Genomic DNA, 20,133 nt, shown 5'->3' with positions numbered 1-20,133 from the left:
ACAAGGAATATTAAAATTCCTAATTTCACAAATGAAGAAAAGGGGGAAACTGACATGCATTGAGCACCTACTTTTTCCTAGGCACTTCAGCATATGTGACTTGATTTTAAAGGATGAGAACCAGGAAGGTGGAGTAGTTCACCTAACGCTGCACAGCAATGTAGAACTGGAACCCACATCCCCAGACTCCAACTCTAGAGCTCTCTCCACTGAACCTCCTGTCCCTGTTGAATAATTAAACATATGTTCATCGCATGTTTATTGCATACCTATTCTAAATGGACAGTAACGTGGACAAGAAAAGCACATTGTATGCAGGGTATTAGTAAAGTCACGGGGTCTGCTCTGCAGAAGGTCACTGCCTAGTGGGCAAATACAGGTGCCATCTCTGCATTGCTTGATTTAATGTAAATTGTGTTCCCTGGAGTTGTGCAATGTGGTAACCCCAGATAGACTGATAAGGAAATATGAGGCAATTTGGCAAATGTTGTAATGAAATCACACACAAAGTGCCATGGGAATGCAGAAGGCATGATTAATTCTACCAGGGAAGTGAATCCAGGAAAGCTACACAAAGGAGGTGACACCCGAGCAGGGCCTTGAAGGGTATTTAAAAAAAAAAAACAAAGGGCAGAAGAGAATAACACGTATATTCACACCACAAACATTTATTGAGCAGTTCCAGGTTTCCAGGGATAGATGAGTAATTCACTGTTGATAGAGGAGACAGACAAATCACCAATAAATTGCCATAGCGTATAAGTGTAACCGTGAAAACGGACTTCCCAGGCAAAAGTGGTGATAGCTCCTTCTGGAATAAAGTGAGGCATCTGGGAAAGCTCCTGGAGAAGTGATATCTGAGATTTTAGGAACAGAAATAAATATTTTGCAGACTGATGATAAGGCAGTTGGGAGAAAGGGAAAAGCATTTTCACCAGAGGGAATGGCATGTGCAAAGTTTGTGACTCTTGAAAGATGATTCACTCTGTCTTCAGGTGCCCAAAGCAGAGCTGAAAGGCTTGAGTGGAAACTGTTGGCATGGTGGCAGCCAAGCAGGAGGTGGAACTGACAGGTGTTTGGGCAGGACCCACCAGGTTTCCAGATGAGTGGGGAAACGACATTGGTGTGCATCAGGATTTAGGAGGCTTAGCAACCTTCGCTTCAAAGCCAAGCCCCAGATTGAGAGCTGGAAGAGAAAAGTGTGAGCTGTAAATCACCAGCTCCTCCCGCTGTGCCCAGTACTACAGAGCTAGGAGTCTCCACCAGCTCTCCAGTCCCACCGCTGCGACCCCGGCTAATCCAGCCTCCTGGCCCATCTGACACACACTTCCACTTAACATTTTGTTAGTGACTCTATAAACGAGCTCTCCCTGACCTTCAATCCCTGGCTAATTGCTGGTTTCATGTACAAGACTAGCTTAATTTTACGTGATAATTACCTGAGAGTGGTAATACATATGGCATTGCATGTTCAAAATGTCAGGCCTGGAAATCTACCAAGTGGCCATAGTCAGGGGCAAAGGGAGGAGGCAGCCAGGGTCCACGAGGAGAGACAAAAAATGCGGACACCCAATACAGACAGAACTCCAGAGAAGCAGGGTCCTGGTCTACAGCAGGACTCAGAATCCTCGGCTGGCACAGTACACCCAGGGGCACAGGCCAGAGGAGCGGCACGTGCCGCAGCCTCACGTGCACATGTGCCCATCTCTCGGAGAAACACCAGCCAGGTCAGGGGCATGGCTCATACACACTCTCAGTCACCCTTTCAACATGCGCTCACTGAGCCCCTACTATGTGCCAGGCAGCGTACAGGCGATTGCACTAGTTTCAAACTTCCACCCCACCCAGGGAAAGTCGAAAGATGTGGAGGGTATGTTTGGGTTGTTACAATTATTTGGGGGATGCTACAGCCACTGAATAAGCAAGGCCAGGAATGCTAAATGGCCCACACAGTCCCGTTCAACGAAGCATTGGCCTTCCTGTTGCTTGAGCCCAGGAGTTCAAGACCAGCCTGGGCGACTTGGTGAGACTCCATTTCTACAAATAATAATAATAATAGGAAACCAATTAGCCAGGCATAGTGGTGTGCACCTGTAGTCTCAGCTACTCAGGAGGCTGAATCAGGAGGATCCCCTTGAGTTCAAGAGGTCAAGGCTGCAGTGAGCTCTGTTCTTGCCACTGCACTCCAGCCTTGGCTACAGAGCAAGACCCTGTCTCAATTAAAAAAAAAATGGCCTCCCCAAATACCTGTGGTGGCCCCACTGTGAAACACTCTGTTGAAAACCATCACATCTAAGCCAGGACCCCAGCCCAGAAGAAACCAAGTGTGCTCTGCCCTATTGGAGATTACAACTGGGGAAGGAAGACAATGGCAAGGACTTGTGCTGCATGAGAGAGTAATGGAAGGGTACCCAGGAACATGTGACAGGTGAACTGACAGAGTCCAGAGTTCAGAAAAGACCTCCCTTTAAAAGTGCTGGCCGGGCACAGTGGCTCAAGCCTGTAATCCCCACACTTTGGGAGGCCAAGGGGGGTGGATCACGAGGTCAGGGAATTTGAGACCAGCCTGCCCAACATGGCAAAACCCCGTCTCTACTAAAAATACAAAAAATTAGCTGGGCATGGTGGTGGGAGCCTGTAATCCCAGCTACTCAGGAGGCTGAGGCAGGAGAATCACTCGAACCCGGGAGGTGGAGGTTGCAGTGAGCCAAGACTTCACCACTGCACTCCAGCCTGGGTGACAAAAGAGAAACTCCATCTCAAAAAAAAAAAGTGCCATTTCAGAACTAAGCTAGACACAAAAGGATTAACGTGGCAGAATTCCACTTCCATGAAGTACCAGAGGACTGAAATTCATGGAGGAAGAAGTAAAAAGGTGGTTGCCAGAAGCTGGGGGAGGAAAGATAGGGACTTATTGCTTAATGGGTACAGCGTTTCAATTCGGGATGATGAGAAAGCTCTGGAGATGGACATTGGTGATGGTTGCGTAACTTAACGCCACTGAACTGAACTCTTTAATATGGTGGAAAATGGTAAATTTTATGTTATGTGTATTCTACTACAATTTAAAAAAACAGTGTTTACAAATCTTAGTTGTGCGCCGCCGTCCCCTGTCAAAAAAGTGTCATTTCAGCTGCATTCTGAAGGAGGGGCAGGACACTACTCACCCATTCATTTGCTGCATGATAGTTGAACAGTACCTGTAAGGCACAGGTTTGGAAGAATTTCTGTCTTCTGCATCTCAAGTTGGATAAATAAAGCAAGATCTCTGCCTCATGGTGCTTCAGTCCAGCTAGCAAGAGAAGCACGTCTCTCTGGTACACAGAAGAATGAATCCAGAGGGGGGGCCAACACAATGCGGTAGAAACACACCGAGGAGAAAGGCAGTGCATCTGGAGGATGCAGGGAATGAAAGCTCTTTGGAGAAGTGGCCACGACATGATCTTGAGAGGTGGAGGCACTTGTATAGGCTGAGATGGGGGACAAGCCAGCCCAGAAACTGCCTCTTTCCTGGATGGCCCCTGTCCCCAAGGCCATTTGGGGCAAAGGAGCTATTTACTATAGGAAGTGAAGACCCATTTTTCTCCCAGCACCTTTGGTGCCTAGAACAGCACTTGGCAAGAAAATAAGTGAATATGAGATGGTATCTGTTTGTAGTTCTAAAAGCAGCACATGTCGCACACCTGCAGAGGGACAGCTCAGGTTCATTTTTCCCTCATCACTCCAGGGGACAGGGCAAGGCAGGGAAGTTCTAGAGCCCTGTGGTGGTGAGGCAGGGGGGTATGGGCAAAGAAGGAGAAAGGGTGCTCCTGGTCTCCTGGGGGGACCCTTCTGTGGGAAGCCCATGTGCATACACACTCAGAGGCACACAGGTCACAGGATCAGGCAAGAGGTACAGTCCCCAGATGAAGGCAAATTCTAAAAACCCCTTTAGCCTCCTCACCCATGGAACTGTGGACTCCTAAGCTGTGTTGGAGTAAATTACTTGCTTAATGAGATTTCAATTAACAAAAACAAATTAAAATCACTTTGGTAATTAAGCTGCTGTGAACCTCGCCAGTAGCTCTCCCTCAGACCTCAGATTTCCGTGGGGGAGGAGCTGGGAACGGGGGTCCACTTGGACTCAGGCAGCAGTGCTGCTGGGACCTAGGCAGGGCAGGGAGTTCCCGCCTTGGGGCTTCCACCCCGGGAGCCACAGCTTCCTCAAGCCAGAGGTGGGTGGAAGGGAGGGTGCAGGACACAGCAGGCAGCACGGGCTCTAAACTTCCATTCACATCGAAGCCCTGCCACTTGGTGGCTGTGTGACCTAGGGCATGTTAATTAGTCTGTCTGAGCCTCAGTTTCCCTGTCTGCAAAATGTGGTAATACTAGTAACGTACATCAGTGGGTTGTGGGAAGATTAAAGGAATGAATGCATGAAAGAATTTAGAAGAGGGCCTGCCCCACAGCAGGGGATATTAACTCACTTTACCGTGTGTGGTGCTATGGGGGGACTTTTCCAGCCTTTATGATTTGCCTGGTCCTGAACCCCAAACCCTTCCAGGGAAGCCCTATTTCTCTGAGTTAGGTCAATGAAGATCTACCCATAGAGGTTCCCTTGGAGGTGAGGTTTCTGCAAGTTCTGTCCCACCCAGGCCCCCATCCCTTTTCATCAGCGCCAGCAGCTCAAATCTGGGAGCTGTAACACTCAAGTCTCTTCAGAGACTCCTGTCTCTGGGTCACAAAATCACCCCCATTCTCCCACATGAGAGGCCACGAGGGTTAAGTAGTGCTGATGTCACTGGCCCCATTCCACAGATGAGTAAAAGGACTTAATGACTTACCTGGTGGCTCAAAGAGAGAAGCAGTGGCCCAGGGCTGGCTGGAATCCGAGGAGCCCACATTCTCATCCAGTGCTAACGGAACTGTAAACAAGTTCAGCCTTTCTGGAGGGTGCAATGCTAAGTGTATAATAAATTGAAATGATTAAGATTTCAGATGATTTTTTTGTTCTTAAAAATTTGTAGCATTTACACTTTTGAAGTTATTTATTTATTTTTATTTTATTTTATTTATTTATTTTTTGAGACGGAGCAATCTCGGCTCACTGCAAGCTCCATCTCCCGGGTTCATGCCATTCTCCTGCCTCAGCCTCCTGAGTAGCTGGGACTACAGGCGCCCACCACCACGCCTGGCTAATTTTTTTGTATTTTTAGTAGAGACGAGGTTTCACCGAGGTCTCAATCTCCTGACCTTGTGATCCGCCCGCCTCGGCCTCCCAAAGTGCTGGGATTACAGGCATGAGCCACCATGCCCGGCCGCTTTTGAAGTTGTTAAAGCAAAAACTACATTAAGCCTTTTGGGATAGCTGTATATGTGTGTGTGTGTGTGTGTGTGTGTGTGTGTGTGTGTGTATGCTTTACATATAACATGTTTTATTTATAGATATTTATATATATACAAACTCATACACACACACATCCCAAATGCCAAATGTCATTTTTCTCTGTGGTGGTAGAAATTACAGATGGTTTTTGTTTTATATGTTCATTCATTCATTCGTGCAACAAATATTTTTATTTTTATTTATTTTTAATTTTGTGAAGACACGGTCTCACTGTTGCCCAAGCTGGAGTGCAGTGACATGATCTCAGTTCACTGCAGCCTTGACCTCCCAGGCTCAAGTGATCCTCCCACCTCAGCCTCCCGAGTAGCTGGAACCACAAGTATGCACCACTGCACCCAGCTGATTTTTTTTTTTTTTTTTTTTTTTTTTTTTTTTGAGACGGAGTCTCGCTCTGTCGCCCAGGCTGGAGTGCAGTGGCCGGATCTCAGCTCACTGGAAGCCCCGCCTCCCGGGTTTGCACCATTCTCCTGCCTCAGCCTCCCGAGAAGCTGGGACTACAGGCGCCCGCCACCTTGCCCGGCTAGTTTTTTGTATTTTTTTTTTAGTAGAGACGGGGTTTCACCGCGTTAGCCAGGATGGTCTTGATCTCCTGACCTCGTGATCCGCCCGTCTCGGCCTCCCAAAGTGCTGGGATTACAGGCCTGAGCCACCACGCCTGGCCTGATTTTTTATTTTTTATAGCGACAAGGTCTCTCTATGTCGTCCAGGCTGGTCTTGAGCTCCTGGACACAAGCAATCCTACCGCCTTGGCCTCCCAAAGTGCTCAGATTACAGGCATGAACCACTGCACCTAGCATATAAGTATTTTTAGTGTCTGTGAAATAGCACAATGAACAAGACAGACTTAAACCCTGTCTTTGGGAAACTCACAGCCTGTTGATGAAGATGGACATTGAACACAAAACGACAAGGTGAATGTTATAGAAGAGGAAGGGTGGGGCCTCAGAAGCCCATTACAGAAGGAAGCCATGGAGAGGGTGAGGTCTGCAATAAGCATTTATTTCTTTTGTAATTAGACTAAAATAAAACAATGTATACATTTTTTAAATGAATCCCAAGGGTCCCATAACTAGTTAGTAACAGAACTGAAAGTGAAAACTAAAAGCCTTCTGGCTCCCAGGCAAGTGATTTTTTTTTTTTTTTTAACTGACACCCATACCCTGGGAAGTTTGAACAGCATCCTAGTCTTCAGTAAAAAAATATCTCAGGCCGGGCGCGGTGGCTCAAGCCTGTAATCCCAGCACTTTGGGAGGCCGAGACGGGCGGATCACAAGGTCAGGAGATCGAGACCAGCCTGGCTAATACGGTGAAACCCCGTCTCTACTAAAAAATACAAAAAAACTAGCCGGGTGAGGTGGCGGGCGCCTGTAGTCCCAGCTACTCGGGAGGCTGAGGCAGGAGAATGGCGTAGACCCGGGAGGCGGAGCTTGCAATGAGCTGAGATGCGGCCACTGCACTCCAGCCTGGGCGACAGAGCGACACTCCGTCTCAAAAAAAAAAAAAAAAAAAAATCTCAAACTCTCAAAGGAGATGTCTGACGGAGGTGGTCCTATCATCTATGCACCTCGTGTCAGATGGAGGAGATATATCCCCATTCATACATCCATGTCAGATGGAGAAGGTTTTGTGTACACACACACACACACACACACACACATACACACTCCTCTGACTCCTCCTGGCATGCCCTCCTTCATCTGTGTGGCCTTTCTGAGTGATGAGAGATGTCACTGGGATCCAGAAAGGGTCACTCCCGTTGGCCACACACATACACTCCATGCCAGATGGTACTGGGTCAATGGGCAGTGGGCATCTCACCACCCCTCATCTCTGGAGGAGGAGTCCCAAACATTCCTTGCTCTCAGTGGCCCCAGTCTCCCCACCGGCTGACCTCCAGTCCTGTTTCAACCCACCCTGGCCTTGTCTGCCATCTGGGGGCCAGGCAAAAGGGAGAACATCTCAGCACCCAGAACCTCCCACCATCTGCTCCTTCACACTCCCTGAGAAGTGCTAATCTCACCAGGCTCTTCCCCGGCAGACCCCTTTGCCCTGGGGAAGGTGAGGGTGGTGCCATCCTCTAAGTGCCCAGCTTGGGTGAGGGCTGCTGGAGCCATGATGCCCTCCACTGGGAGATACCACCTGACTCCATGCGCCGTCCTCTCCTCCCCTCAGACTTCATGTATCATATTTTGTGCTGACTTCAGACAATCAAGGGAGGAGGACACAGAGTTGTACTTTCCAAGTAGCTGGCAACCCTTAATCAATGTTAATTGGCTCTAATTAGCATATGTTAATTAATGATATTTACCACAAATTAAAGGTATGAGTGCTCTCAGAGGGTTTCCTGTTCATCCAATTAGTGCCAATTAGTTGCAATTAACACGTGTAAATGAGATTCCATTGAACCCAAAACAAACAGCACAGAATCTCTCAGATTCCCCCTTGCACCTTTTCAATAGCCAGAGGAGGAGGTGGAGTGTGGAAGGTGAGGGAGAGACAGGAGAGAGAGAGAGGCCCCCCCAGGCTGATATCTTGCAGCAAACTGACCCTCACACCCACCCGGAATGAGAGCAGGCAGAGCCACACTGGGCAGAGCAAGCCCCCGAGCGTGGTCTGCTGCCCCTGGCTCTCCCTAGGGAGGGCTCCCTAAGGACGCTGGTCTTGAGATGCTCTTTAGAGCTGAGGGCCATCCCTTGGACATCTCTGAACCTGCCAGGGCTTAACCCAGCGCATGGCACATAGTGGGTGCTCAGTAAAAATAAAATTGTGGGCCAGGCACGGTGGCTTATGCCTGTAATCCCAGCACTTTGGGACGCCAAGGTGGGCGGATCACCTGAGGTCAAGAGTTCAAGACCAGCCTGGCCAACATTGTGAAATCCTGTCTCTACTATAAATACAAAAATTAGCCAGGTGTGGTGGTGCGTGCCTGTGATCCCAGCTACTCTGGGGGCTGAAGCAGGAGAATGGCTTGAACCTGGGAGGGGGAGGTTGCAGTGTGCCAAGATCATGCCACTGTACTCCAGCCTGGGCGATAGAGTGAGACTCTGTCTCAAAATAAATAAATAAGTAAATAAATAGGCTGAATTAAAAGTTGGTTTTCTTGCATCAAGGTCCAATATCTTTAAATATATAAAATCAAAATGTATAAAATAAATAAAATTATATAAAATATATATATAATATATAAAATATATAAAATTAAAGGCCGTAATTTTTTTTAAGCATGCAATGTTCTCTTCTCCGTAAGGTCTTCCCAAAGGGGCGTATCAAGGGGCAAAGTAGGATATGCCACTATGATGTAATTTTTTGGAGAGGAGTCTCTCTCTTGTCCCCCAGGTTTGAGTGCAATGGCTTGATCTTGGCTCACTGCGACCTCCGCCTCCCAGGTTCAAACGATTCTCCTGCCTCTGCCTCCCAAGTAGCTGGATTAAGGTGCCTGCCACCATGCCTGGCTAATTTTTGTATTTTTTAGTAGAGACAGGGTTTCACCATGTTGGCCAGGCTGGTCTCAAACTCCTGACCTCAGGTGATCTGGCTGTCTTGGCCTCCCAAAGTGCTGGGATTACAGGCGTGAGCCACTGCACCCAGCCTATGATGTAATTTTAATATAATCTATATATGTCCACAGAGATTTTACTTCACTGTTAATGTTGTTTCTTTTTTACTCAATTACTCTCTGAGGCCCAAACCTCTGTCATGGCTAGAGAAACCGCTACCATGAACAGTCAACTGCGACCCGCAACCAGCCCAGCGGCTCACACATGTAATCCCAGCTCCGTGGCTCACACCCGTAATCCCAGCACTTTGGGAGGCCCATTCAGGAGAATCACTTGAAGCCAGGATATCGAGACTAGCCTGGACAATGTAGCAAGACCCCATCTCTACCTTTAAAAAAAATGCCACCTCAAACTATCCACCACACAGAACCCTCTATAAAACCGTGATGTAAGATATAACTCCCAATAACTTTTTTATTCCTAGCTCACTTTTGCTACACCAAACTTTTCCATTAATGTTGATATTTATTATTTTATTTTAGAGACGGAGTCTCTCTCTGTCATGCCCAGGCTGGAGTGCAGTGGCGTGATCTTGGCTCACTGCAACCTCCCCCTCCCAGGTTCAAATGATTCTCCCGCCTCAGTCTCCCAAGTAGCTGGGATTACAGGTGCCCGCCACCACGTCCGGCTTTTTGTATTTTTAATAGAGACGGGGTTTCACCATATTGGCCAGGCTGGTCTTGAACTCCCGACCTCAGGTGATCCGCCGGCCTCAGCCTCCCAAAGAGCTGGGATTACAAGTGTGAGCCACCGTGCCCAGCCAATATGTACTATTTTAAAATACTGACTGTTGACAGTGTCAGGTGCTGCTTCAGGGGCTGGGGATTCAGGAGGGAACAAATTGTCTATGAATCCCGGCCCTCGTGTAGCTTACATTCCACCGTGTACTATTACCTCCCAGCTTGGGATTCGGATGTATCTGGAGTCAGAGTGACTTGGGTTCGTATCCCAGTGCTTCCTCTCAGCAGCTGTAGGGTAGGGTTATTTAATCTGGCTGGGCCTCAGTTTATTTATCTGTAACATGCGTATGCTGATACCTATCTCAGAGGAATATTATTGGGAGGATTGAGCTCCTTCCCTTGTCCCATTCCCTGGTGGGGCAGAGTTTGGAGTTAAGCCACAAGGAAGGTAGAAAAGAGGGAGGTAAAAGCCAGAAGCTCACTCTGGGCCTGCAAACGAATGTCTGATTAAGTCCTCCTCTCGATGTCTGGGTTGGCTATCCAGACTGGCCACGACAGTCCCTCCTACCTGTGCGGCACTTCATAGTTTACAATTCTATTGCACGACTAGCCTCCCAGCAAATTCTCATCACCCACACACTGGGTTAGGAAAGTGGGTCAAGGAGGAAGCTGGTCTAGAAAGGGGGAGTGTTTCTACTATAAACACACATGCACACGTATGTTTATTGCAGCCCTGTTCACAAGAGCAAAGACCTGGAACCAACCCAAATGCCCATCGGTGATAGACTGGATAAAGAAAATAAAGAAAATGTGGCACATATACACCATGGAATACTACGCAGCCATAAAAAAAAAAAGAGTTCATGTCGTTTGCAGGGACATGAATGAAGCTGGAAACCATCATTCTCAGCAAACTAACACAGGAACAGAAAACCAAACACCGCATGTTCTCACTCATAAGTGGAAGTTGAACAATGGGAACAGATGGACACAGGGAGGGGAACATCACACACCAGGGCCTGTCGGGGGCTAGGGAGCCAGGGGAAGGATGGCATTAGGAGAAATACCTAATGTAGATGACGGGTTGATGGGTGCAGCAAACTACCATGGCACATGTATACCTATGTAACAAACCTGCACATTCTGCACATGTATCCCAGAACTTAAAGTACACTAAATAATAATAATAATAATAATAATAATAATGAAAAAAAAGAAAGCGGGAGTGCTCCCTGAATCATGCAGGGCTAAAGCCCAGACCTCTGGCTCCTCCCGGCATGCCCTCCTTCATCCATGTGGCCTTTCTAGGTGATGAGAGATGTCACTGGGATCCAGAAAGGGTCACTCCAACTGGCCAGAAGCAGGGATTGGCCCACTTATGCCAAGACTGAAAGTGGGTCTTTGCATATCGAGGCACCAGGGCCCCTTCAGCTGGAGCAAGATTGCCTCCAGGTCAGAGGCCACAGCACCCATAGCTCTTGTGTCCCCTCCTTTGCCATCTCAACACTGCTCCCACTCTGGGATGCTCACGCAGGGTGTTTGATCATTTCAGAGTGCCTCAGCATCCCCTTCCACAAAGCAAGGGGGTATGCTGAGATGGCCCTAAAACCCTTTCGACCTGATGTTCTAGGATTTTGGAGGTCCTCTGCAGAGCACTGGCCACACTTCTCCACTGATAGGCAACCATAGAAAGCCTTGGTTTTCCTCCTGCTTGGGGGCTCTGTCCCATCTGTGATGGCCTAACGGGTCCTGCTCACCCTCAGACCTTTCTTACTGATTCAGCGTCATCTCCCACCCCCACCCCAACCTTCCCTGGGATAATGATGAACCACCAGACACGGTCCCCAAGAGGCCCAGCCTCGGAAAAAGTTCTCCATCACACTGATCAGAGCAAAGTTGATTTGGAGGCTGGGGGAGGACGGGAGCCAATGGCGTTTAGTAAGAAGAGCTCAAGTGGGTTATCTTCAGGGAGGGGCATGTGGCTGCAGAATGCATGTCTGTCCTGAGGACTCTTGGGGCTCGCTGTTTCTTCCCTACCACTGCACCCCACCCCAGGGCCAGCAGGGCATGTGGGAGGGATCCTGGAAGCAAGTGAAAAGAGCGCTCTGCTGAGTGCTCTTCCTCCCAGCAAAAACAAAACTACCAGGGTTGGATGCCTCCCTGGGCCAGGCATAGTGCTAGGCCATTGACTTGCGTGATTTCCATTTAAAGGGGGTGGCATTTGCTCCATTTTTATCTCTAAGTGCTGTGGGCATCTTGGGCTGGGCCTGGTCAACTTTGGGAGTGATGATCAGCCAATTCTGGCCATGGAGCAGGAAGGTTGCAGTACATGGTGAGGAAAATGCTTCCCACTGTGTCCCACCAATCAGCACACACATGCACATGTGCACACACACACACACACACACACACAGACACACTCATCCCTCTCCTCTCTCTTGGCCAGGTGGATGCTGGCTCCATCAGCTAGATCCAGGGAGAGGAGGCTACCACTAAGAAGGCCACAGGTAAAAAGCTAAAGGAATCAGAGATATGGGTGGGGCAAATTCTCAGCTTTCAGTGACAAGAACATTGCCTCCAAACCAGCAATTCTGGGTGCCCATGAAACTCGAGGACGGAGAAAAGGGACGCTGGCGAAGTGTCTGTTTTTTATCCCACTAATGCCTCTTGAGAAGTGATATCTCTCTAAAGCCAAAGTTCCTGAGATGAGGTTTAACATGGCCACTTTGGAAGGAAGAAAAAAAAAAAAAAAAACCCTCGGCTCCAGGAATGTAACAACAGAAAATAATTAAGGTCTAATAAGGTCAGTGTTCCACCTTAACACCTTTTCAGTTCCAGTTAAAACCTCTACTAATTTGCCAAGAAAAACCAGCCTCACTTGAGTCTTATTATTTGAATCACGTCCTGTCTCTTAATTTAAACGAGACTCACATAAGGATTTTTTTTTTTTTTATTTTAAATTACAATGCCGACTTTCTTCCAGTTGATTACGGTATATGACTCTCTGTTGGAAGGCCATTATTTTTTGCTATGATTTACAAAGCATTTAAAGCGAAATCAATGTAATAAATATCGAAGTATTGTAATAGATAATTCCATATATTTAACTGGAGACACAGCACAGCCCTGGCTCAGGCAGTCAGGAGATGAGCAGGGTGAAGACGGGGTTGGGGAGACACCTGGTATCCACTCTTTCCTTTTCTCCCCTTTTCTTTTCTCTGTATTCATTTAGCCAGGATTCACCCAGCCCTCCCTAAGATTCTGCACACTGGACTTGGGACTGTGGGGAGTCATGGATGCTCAAGATGCATCCTCCAGGGGCCATGGACTGTTTGAAGAAATTCCTCTGCAACCACTGGCTCATGAATATTGGAGGCCACCGTGGGCAGGAGGCCACACTAGCACCCTCTAAGGAGCTGTGATGAGAGAAGATTTCTCATCACAGTGGAGGAGTGATCTGGGTAGGGGGCAGGTCAGGAAAGGCTTTTGCTAGCATCTCCGCCTTTCTTCTCTCTGCTCCTCCCCTCCCTTGTTAACTTCTCCTTTCCCTCCTCTTCCCCTCCTCTGCCTTCCTCTCATTCCTATGTCTTCCCTCCCTGGACTGAGCTGGCTCTAGGCCTCTGGTGGCAACCGGCACACACTGGCCTCTGACTGGACAAGCTCAGCTCAGGAAGATCAGCCAGTATTTGCAGCTGTGAAAGCCACTGAGGCGAAGTGTGAAGGTGGATAGGGTGCCCAGCCTCATCTGCCCTCTCAAGTGCGTGACCTTGTGTTCACCCCCAGTGACAGAGCCCACAGCAGTGTTTGCAGGGCCGGTCACTTTGAGCCTGCCTGCCCCGGGGTGGGGAGCAAATTTGAAGCTGCCCTCCTTCCTGTGCACCACCATCTCAAAAAGGACCCAAAAGCAGGTTCCTTTCCAGCTAGCTCCTGACCTGCCACCCATGAGGAGCACCCCCAGCCCTGCCACTTCTTCCTGGCCTCAGGGCCATTGTGTGTGGGCCACACATCTGCTCCCAGGTGGGCTCTGCTCCCAGGTTCCTGGCTGGAATCACAAACTCGTGCCCACCAGTGAGGGGGCCACACATGGGCCACCAGCCTATGGGTGGGTCCAGATAACACAACTCCACGGCAGGTCATGTGCTCTGTCTGCAGAGCTATTCGAGTGCCGTGGAGATCTTAATAAGGGTTTTGTGGACACAGTGCTGCAGCTTGTGATGGGGCGTGGATAGCACACTTTTAGCAGATCCTAGAGAAGGAAGATGTACGGTCCCTTGCCGTACCACCCCAAGCCTGAACCCAAGCCCCAAGTCCCTCGGTCTGAACAGATTTCACCATAAATCCCAGGAGGGGACGCGCAGAGGGAAAGGGAGCAGAGAAAAGAGATTTACAGCGAACTTGCTTCCTGACACCTCTTTGGCCCATCCCATAAAATAACAATATCACCAGATAAATCATATAGAGTCTCAGGGGACCTTCCCCTTGTCTTTGTGGGGTCTTTCAGGGGAAATGAGGGGACATGGTCAGGTCCACCCAGCTGCATTCTCCCTGGCAATATCAGTTCCAGCTGCCATGAGGACATCTCAGATTTAATCCCTGGGCTATGTATGTGGTGGTGGGGTAGGAATGAGGTAGGGAATAAGAGTGTTGCCTATGGACACCCAAGAGACAGCATGGCATAAGAGATTCAGCATGAACTTTGAGCAAATCCCAGCTCAAATTCCTAGCTGTGTGACCTCAGACAAGTTACTTAACCTCTCTGGGCCTTGATTTATTTCTCTGTAAATGCAGGGCATGGAATATCTACATGACAGCATACGTGTGAGGAGTTATTGAGAATAATGTATGCCAAAGCTGGTGTATCGTAGGTACTTAAAATATGGGAACTATCGTAGCCACAAATGTTTTCTCTCATCTAGGATAAAAAATGCTGTGGCTGTGTTCCCAGCAGAAGGAATCGAATGCCGAGCCCTCTGCAGAGACACCACACTCCCTTGTCTTCTCTGGCTATTGTCTCAGCCTTGGTCTTCGAGCTTAGAAAGGCAGAGCTCACAATTAACTCACAATGTCACTGTAAGCAAGTTTCTTCCCCTCGCCAGGCCTGTTTCACATCTATAAAATGAGGAGGTGGAAAGTACTTGGTCTTTAAGGCCCAGTCCATTGTAAGATAAAATCTCAAATCAGGAGAAATTTCTAACCGTAACCAAAGAGATCAGGCAGGACCCAGACGCTACAGGCGGTGAGGCCAGCTGAGACTGGCATGGTTAACGCAGCCTGGGGCATACGCTGTCGCCATCCTAGGAAGGGACTGTAGGGCTCCATTCAGCCGGTCCCACAACTCTGACCACTCCAGGTGAGAGATTCCTCTGCCTGCAGCCTGCGTGGCTGTGGACACGGTCTGTGGCATTGCACTGAGGGACATTCGTTCAGAGGCAGGACTGTGTTTCCAGAGCTGGGAGCTGGGTGGGTGAGGCTCCATCCAGGCTCATGCATCGTACCTGGAGCAACTTCGTACTTCCCTTCCCGCCTGTGCGGTCTCCTCCTCCCACCAGTCCTCCCCAACCCTGTCTTTCCCCTCCCTTCAGCATCTTCAGCTATTAAGGATGATGGCTTTGGGCTTGGGCTCCAGCCTTCCAGTCTCTGCCCTCTCTCTCTCTCTCTTCGTCCTTCCTTCTTTCCTTTCTCCTCCTGCTTTTCCATCTTCTCCTTGTACTTCATTTCCTCCTCTCTTTCCTTCCTTCTCCGGTTCCTCCCTTTTCCTCCTTCACTGTTTGATTTTTGGTCTCTCTGATTTTTTCTTCCTCTTCTCCATTCTTCATTTATTTCTTTTCATCCTCCTCCCGGTCCTTCTTTCTGCTTTGTCACCTCCTTCGTTTTCTTCTCCCTCTGACCAACTCAGGGGAACCGAGGTGGGCCTATCTGGAGGGAGTGAGTGAGTGTGTTGGGGAGTGAGGGTGGAGGGCTGGAGCGGGTCAGTGATCTGGCCTGAGCCTCTCTAGTATCACTCCAGCCTCAGCCGCGGGAGGATCAGGAGTTCACCCGCAGGGCAGCTGTCAGCGGCTCAGTGGATGGATGAGTGAAAGTGTAGGGGGTGGGGAGGTGAAGTTGCTGGGGAGGGGGGCCCTCTTTAAATAAAAATGAAAGGAGCTTGGTAGATGAAGTGACAGAGACTGTTTCATAATAAGTCCCGCCCAAGGCACCTCTGCCAGGGGACCCAGCCCTCCTGTCCACCTCCCTCCAATCCTGTGCCCTGTCTCCATCCCCAAAGTTTCTTTCAGCACAGAGCCTGTTTGTTTCTCTGATCGTTTGGGCAGGCCAGAGAGCAGGCAATCCCCCACACTCAACTCCCGAGAAGGCCCCCCTGCTCCCCGCAGCCTTCCCCATCTCCCACTGTGGGGTGGCTGGGATTGGAACCCTGGGCAACCTGCTCACAGAGTGATGTCTGGGCAGATTAGCACCCCAAAGCTGGCAGGCCTATTAGGAGGCCTTTGTGGGGGAGGGGGCCGGGGGAGGCAAAAGGGATTTTCCATTCTCTGAGCAACTGGATTACACAGTCAGGGGATCAGGGAAGAACCGCTACTTAAGCTGCCTCTGCCCTGGCTCTCCGCCTCTCACGGGCTCAGCAGGGATCTTACCAAGCCCTGCCTCGCCTGCTTTTGAAGAATCTTTATGTAACTTGAGTCAGGTTTAGGGGCAAAATCAAGTCTCATCTCCTTCTGCCCAGCCCTGAGCTATTACACCAAACAAGAGCTTAAGAGGGCTCCGCTCACCACCACCTCCGCCAAACCTCACCTTCCACAGAGCCCCCAGGTCTGGAGGTGGATCTGGAAGGCGTGACTCAGAACGGTGAAGCGACTTGCTCTGAGTCACACTGCTAGTGAAAGACAACTAGGATAGCTGCCTGACTGTGGACTGGATTTATGGGAGCATGTTCTCGGCAGAGCGAGGGACTTCCAGGGACTGGAAGGGGCCGAAGACTCTGCTGTTCCCCCTACAAGAAGGAAGTTTGCAGGCTGGGCACGGTGGCTCACGCCTGTAATCCCAGCACTTTGAGAGTCTATGGCAGGAGGATCGATTGAGCCCGGGAGTTCAGCACCAGCCTGGGTAACATAGGGAGACATCTCTATAAAAAAAATTTAAAAATTAGCCAGGTGTGGTGGCATGTGCCTGTGGTCCCAGCTACTTGGGAGGCTGAGGTGGGAAGATAGGTTGGGCCCACGAGTTGGAGCCTTGATAATGCCACTGCAGTCTAGCCTGGGTGACAGAGCAAGACTCTGTCTCAAAAATAAAATAAAATAAAATAAAAAATAAAAAAAATCAGGAGGTTTGTTCCTGAATTTTTTGTCAGCCCAACATACGCTTTAGAGGGAGGGGAACCTTACTCCCATTTGTTCTCTCAGGCCGCAGAAGACCAGACCACAGTGGATGGTGAAGAAGAGGAGAGATGTGGAGAAGATTAGGTTGAAAGAGTCCCAAGTCTTAAAGCCTACTCCCAGCCTTATCACTAACTTGCTGTGTGACCTTGGACAAACCACCTCTTCTCTCTGAGCTTCAGTTTTCTTATCTGCAAAATGGAGATGGAAACATCTCTTTCAAGCATTGTCTCAAAGGGTGAATAAGACAAGGTACTAGAAGAGCATTAGGCACAGCCCCTGGCATACACAGCTGCTCCATCAATTATAGTAGAGCAAAGTCTTTTCCCCAGGAGCTGCTGGAAGCAAAATCTTCAACCCGGGAGCTGTGCCCACTCCCTAGGATAGGAGGCTCTGCTACACAGCCAAGCAACTAGTTCTTCCCACCAGGAGGGCAAATCCATCAGATTCAGCAAGATTGGCCTCCCCGACCTGGCATAAGGTTACTGGGGGGTCATGACCCCATACCTTGGGTCCACTTTCTAGAAACAGTCCACACACAAGAGGCCCAAAGACCCCCCACCCTAGCCCTGTGTGGCCCCTGAAGGCCTTTTGCTGACAAAGTGGTCATCTCTGACCTTCCTGATGGCCTATGCTCCTTCCAGTCAGAAAATGTCTGTGATCCTGTGACCTCTAGAAGCCCTGCCTTGCTAATGGTTTTATGATCTTCCCTACAGAATTCTCTCTTTGCCCTCTATACCCCCCAGTCCCTTTCAGTAGGTCCTAGTCAAAATAAACAACATTTATGACCAGAGCAAGATTCAAGGTCTGCATTGCAAACAAATGCAGAGCTCTTTGAAGGTGCCTGGGGAATCCATCACTTCCTGGTGTGTGACGTTCCCCAGGCCCAAGGGGAGGTGGGCCCTGGGAAGGGACTCAAGCCTGGGAAGCTGGGCCCTGGATCAGAGTTTAGAATCTGAGGATCCCCTGCTGCCTCTCCCTCCTCAGCACCAAACTCATCCTCTGTGCAAGAGGAGAGGGGAGGGGAGAAGAGGGACTGGGCATGGCATGAGAGGTCCGCTGTGCCCAGCAACCACTCCTACGCTATGTTCAAGGCCACCTTGGTGGCCAGGACTTGACTCCGTATGTCATCAGGGGAGAAGACAAAATGAAAGGGATGGGGGAAAATAAAGAGATAAACAAAGAAACAGGCAGCAAACAGGAGTGAATGACAGGGTTAGAGATCAAACCCACGGGTCTCAGCCTTGATCCCTACTCTGGCACTAGCCTGGACAGAAGAGCTGCCACCATGGCCACATTGGGACAACTTTCCTAAAGAGAAACCTCATCCCAAATTCTGCAGGCCAGTGTAGCTAAAGGGAGAGAGGGAAAGAGAGAACCAGTCTGAGTTTCTCTCGGAGGCCTGAGTGGGTTAGTACACAGAGGGAAAAGTGGAGGCCCTCCATGCAGAATGAAACCCCTCTCCTCCACCCCACTGCAGATGAGAGGCAGGAGCCCTCCCCCATACTCTCCTGAACATCCTCCAACACAGAAGGGGCCCACAGGCGGCAGCTCAGGCTGTCTTGTCTCAGCTTTGCCTTCTGCACGCTACTGTGGATGAGAGGCAGTCTTCTCCAGCAGGTGTGCTCACGGAGCAGGTTTGTTTTCAACGGGGACTGGCCCTGCCTGGGGAACTGTTAGTGGAGAATATTAATGTGGGATTCCCAAAGGCCCAGGTCTGAGAGCAGCTTTCTAGGACACGCAGCTCAATGCGTTCCTCAGCACCATGCCAGCCTCCAGAACTGGGGCACGGGCCTGGGGGCTGCTGTTCTCTGACTCACAGCTGGGCTTGGGGGGCGGGGGGAGAAAACTTTCCTCCTGGAGCCTGTGCCTTATCATTTACCCTGCTAAAAATATTATGCCATCCAACAGGTTGGGTGAGGAGCTAGCCGGGAAATATGTGTGGGTAGCAAAGGTATCTATCACATTTACCAGATCCCCATGTATAGTATTTGTATATGTGGCATATAATTAATGTTTGATGAGTGAGTCAGAGAGAGATAAATTGGAAAGGAAACAAAGACACAAAAAGAGAGCTGGAAATGCAAGTATGAGTATTTCCATTATAAATATACTTTGTTTGAAATTATTCTTTGCCTAAACTGAAAGAAGAATAATTTTTAATAACTTTTTGACCTTATACAAGTAAATGTAGATGTTTCAGCAGGGTGCCCTGGTACCCAGCACAGTGCTTTTTGTATGGAAAGTCCTCCATGGCATAGAGCTTTTGGTCTAGAAGAGCCTTGGAGACCATCTCAGCCACTGGGTTTCAACCTTGGTTGAACATAGAATCACCTGGGGAGCTTTGGAAAAAAAAAAAAAAAAAAAAAAAAGATGCAAGGGACTCACCTCCCAGAGATGCTGATCTAACTGGTCTGGGGTGGAGCCCAGACATCTGTATTTTTTGAAAGCTCCCCGGATGATTCCTCTGTGCATCCAAGGTTGAGAACTGCCCATCCAGGCCCATTCTTTTTTTTTTTTTTTTTTTTTTTTTTTTGAGACAGAGTGAAGTGGTGCGATCTTGGCTCACTGCAACCTCCACCCTCCGAGTTCAAGTGATTCTCCTGCCTCAGCCTCCCAGTAGCTGGGATTACAGGTGCCTGCCACCACACCTGGCTAATGTTTGTATTTTTAGTAGAGACGGGGTTTCGCCATGTTGGCCAGGCTGGTTTCAAACTCCTGACCTCAGATGATCCACCCACCTCGGCTTCCCTAAGCGCTTGGATTACAGGCGTGAGCCACCATGTCCAGCCCCAGGCCCGTTCTTTACAGATGTGGAAACTGAGGCCTAGAGAGCAGGTTGCCTAGATCCACACAGCTAACTGGCAGCAGAGTCAGAATCAGAGAAGCTGATTAGGCATCCTGACTCCTATATACCTCTCTGACATGTTTGTCAAATGAGCAAATAAAAGCTTGATCCTCTTTTGGAGGCATCTGTCTGCAGAGACCAGCTACCCAACCCCCTCTCCCACTCCTACGTTTTCATATGATTTTCATCAGAGGCTGGACAGGCTGGCATCTTGACCCTGATCCTCCAGGCTTCCTATCCTGAAGGCCTCAGGGTTCATAGGGCAAACACACAGTTCCCAGGTCAAAAACTG

The 20,133-nt window shown here is 49.3% G+C and overlaps 1 long non-coding RNA gene across 1 annotated transcript in view; it reads right to left on the bottom strand.

Moving 5' to 3' along the window:
• Positions 1-648: 648 nt before the first annotated feature.
• The window catches only part of LOC126939355 (uncharacterized), a 30,709-nt gene continuing 11,224 nt past the window's right edge, over positions 649-20,133 (bottom strand). The window contains exons 3-5 of the long non-coding RNA XR_007720354.1: positions 4,824-4,940; positions 3,168-3,392; positions 649-1,186 (exon numbers count right to left, since the gene is read on the bottom strand). This is a non-coding gene — a long non-coding RNA (uncharacterized LOC126939355). The remainder of the gene's footprint in view (positions 1,187-3,167; positions 3,393-4,823; positions 4,941-20,133) is intronic.

This window comes from Macaca thibetana, chromosome 16 (assembly GCF_024542745.1).
Source record: "Macaca thibetana thibetana isolate TM-01 chromosome 16, ASM2454274v1, whole genome shotgun sequence".
NCBI classification, from domain to species: Eukaryota; Metazoa; Chordata; class Mammalia; order Primates; family Cercopithecidae; genus Macaca; species Macaca thibetana.
Note: the sequence above shows the minus strand (reverse complement) of the source record. Positions and strands in the feature narration are given on the sequence as shown.